The sequence below is a fragment of the Triticum dicoccoides genome, chromosome 1A, assembly GCF_002162155.2.
Source record: "Triticum dicoccoides isolate Atlit2015 ecotype Zavitan chromosome 1A, WEW_v2.0, whole genome shotgun sequence".
NCBI lineage: Eukaryota > Viridiplantae > Streptophyta > Magnoliopsida > Poales > Poaceae > Triticum > Triticum dicoccoides.
Genome location: NC_041380.1, coordinates 341,270,510 through 341,273,738, shown reverse-complemented (window position 1 = coordinate 341,273,738; position 3,229 = coordinate 341,270,510).

Here is a 3,229-nt window from a genome sequence, read left to right as displayed (position 1 = left end):
TAGCTGCATGTGTCCAGGAGGAAGGAGAATCAACGACTCATTGGGTACGCCGGGTTCACAAGTGTTGCACTCCTCAGACCGCATCAACGCTGACACCGCAGTATTAACCCTAGAAGGCAACTGCCGGTTTGGGCCCCTGAAGTTGAAATTGGGACGGATGAAGCATCATTGCACCGACATGGGGACCCTCATGGCCGCTTTGGTAAAATATGTTGATTCTAATAGTACCAAGGATCCCGAATCTGATGATGACAAGACAGGGAAGGGGAGGAAGAACAGCAGCTCCAAAGGTCAGCAGCATCACTGGATAGGCAATGGCGGAGGAGGCAAGCGTAAAGCGGATGGCAACATGGATTTTGTGGCTAATACCAACATACAGGACAATGGCCAACGGCGCAAGGGTAGGCCGAAAAATCGTAGTGGAGCGCCCAACCCCAACCCAAACCGCCTAAACTATCTGCTAAGCCAGCCCTGTCCAAGACATGGGACGAAGGAGGAGCCAGCAAACCACCTTTGGAAGGATTGCTTTATTATGCAGGAGTTCAAGAATTCTTATAATTTCCGGTATGATCACGGATCTGGCGGTGGCCCAGGGTCCGGGCCGGGTTACGGTGGAGGAAGTTCCGGTTCAGGATTTAATGGTAATCCGGGCAGACATAATGGTCAAAAAGTCAGAACAACCAGGGTGGTTACAACCAACAGCAGCAACAGTCAGGTTACCAAAGCAACCCAAAGCAGTTGAGTAATGGGCAGTACCATGTCTTTACCACTAGCTTGGACAAGCAAGACCGGAAGGTTCAGAGGCGGGCAGTCAACTCTGTTGAACCGGCCACACCCCGTTATCTACGTTGGTCTGAACAGCCAATCATATGGAGCAGAGAGGATCACCCACTCCAGGTCGATAATCCGGGTCAGTTGGCTCTGGTGGTGGCGCCTCAGGTGGGAGGTTATAAGTTCACCAAGGTGCTCATGGATGGAGGGAGCAGCATTAACATCCTATACTATGAGACCTTCCGTCGTATGGGACTTACAGATAAGAATCTCAAACCGTCCAATACAGTATTCCACGGTGTAGTGCCTGGCAGATCAGCATATCCCGTTGGTAAGATAGCTCTTGAAGTGGCCTTTGGGGATGATCATGATTCCAGATCGGAGACATTAACATTTGAAGTGGTGAAAATCCAAAGTCCATATCATGCCCTGTTTGGGTGCCCAGCATACGCCAAGTTTATGGCTCGACCCTGTTATGTGTATTTGCAGCTCAAGATGCCGGGTCACAAGGGGACAATAACGGTTCACGGAAGCCGCAAAATCGCTTTGGAGTGCGAGGAAGGAGATGCGGCTTATGCAGAGTCGGTTTGTGCCACCGAGGAGTTGAAGTACTATAAAGACAATGTTGATCCGGTGGACATGACTCCGTTGAAGAAGCCAACTATGGAGCATGATCCGGCCCTGAAGTTCAAATTGGCAGCAGAAACTAAGCTTGTTGACTTCGTGCCTGGTGATTTGTCCAAGCAGTTCTGCATTAGTTCCAACTTGGATCCGAAATAGGAAAGCGCGCTCATCGAGTGCATCCGTGAGAATCGAGACATTTTTGCATGGAAGCCCTCTGACATGCCAGGTGTACCGACGCAACTCGCTGAGCACACACTTAATGTGGATCCTAAATACAAACCGGTGAAACAGTTCCTCCGCCGGTTTAACGAAGAAAGACACAAGGCGATTGGGGAAGAGGTAGCCAGGCTCTTAGCAGCTGGTTTTATTGTTGAAGTTTTTCACCCTGAGAGGCTTGCCAATCCGGTGTTAGTCCTTAAGAAAAATGGCACCTGGCGTATGTGTGCGGATTACACAGATCTTAATAAAGCTTGTCCAGCAGATCCTTTTGCCCTCCCCCGTATTGATCAAATCATTGATGCTACGGCGGGTTGTGAGCGTTTAAGTTTTTTGGATGCATATTCTGGCTATCATCAGATCAAAATGGCAGTTAAGGACCAGGAGAAGACGACATTCATAACTCCCTTTGGAGCCTTCTGCTATGTGTCTATGCCCTTTGGGCTCAAAAGTGCCCAGGCAACTTATCAACGGTGTGTATAAAATTGTCTTCACAAGCAGATTGGCCATAATGTACATGCTTACGTGGATGATACTGTGGTTAAATCCAGGGAGAAGGAGACTCTGGTTGATGATTTGAAGGAAACCTTTGATAACCTAAGGACGTACAAGATGATGCTTAATCCGGACAAGTGTGTCTTTGGTGTACCGGCGGGCAAGTTATTGGGTTTTCTGGTGTCCAATAGGGGAATTGAGGCTAATCCGGAGAAGATCACAACCATCACCTCCCTGGCTAAACCGAAGTGTATCAATGATGTTCAACGCCTGGCAGGCCGGATTGCCGCGTTAAGCTGGTTTATCAGCCGCCTGGGTGAGAAGGCGATCCCTTTGTATCAGATGTTGAAGAAGACAGATCAGTTCGTCTGGAGTTCTGCTGCTGATGAAGCATTTGAGGACTTAAAGCGGCAATTGGCCAATCCGCCTGTGCTCGCCGCTCCCATTGACAAGGAGCCGGTACTGCTATATGTTGCTGCTAATGCTCGTGCGGTCAGCGTGACTATTGTGGTGGAACGAAAGGAGGCAGGTAAGGAGCATCCGGTTCAACATCCAGTCTATTATATCAGCGAGGTACTCATTGAGTCCAAGCAAAGGTATCTGCATTGGCAGAAACTGGTGTACGGAGTTTTTATGGCAAGCCGGAAGCTTAAGCAATACTTCCAAGGGCACCCAATTACGGTGGTCAGTTCTGCTCCTTTGGGAGATATCATCCAGAATCGGGAAGCAACTAGCCGGATTGCAAAGTGGGCTATAGAGCTGGGGCCGTATGGTTTGAAATATGTGCCTCGGACAGCGATTAAGTCTCAAGCACTTGTTGATTTCATCAATGATTGGATGGAAATGCAAGCACCTGAAGAAAAGCCGGATCATACGTATTGGACCATCCATTTTGACGGATCCAGGCAGTTGGAAGGCTCGGGGGCTGGAGTCGTATTAACTTCCCCACGAGGTGATAAGTTTTGTTATGTTCACCGTTTAATGTTCCCTTGTACTAACAATGCAACTGAGTATGAAGCCTTGCTCCATGGTCTTCGGATGGCTAAGGAGATGAATCTAAGTCGAGATAAGTGCTTCGGTGATTCGGACCTTGTGGCTCAGCAAGTGTCTGGCACTTGGGACT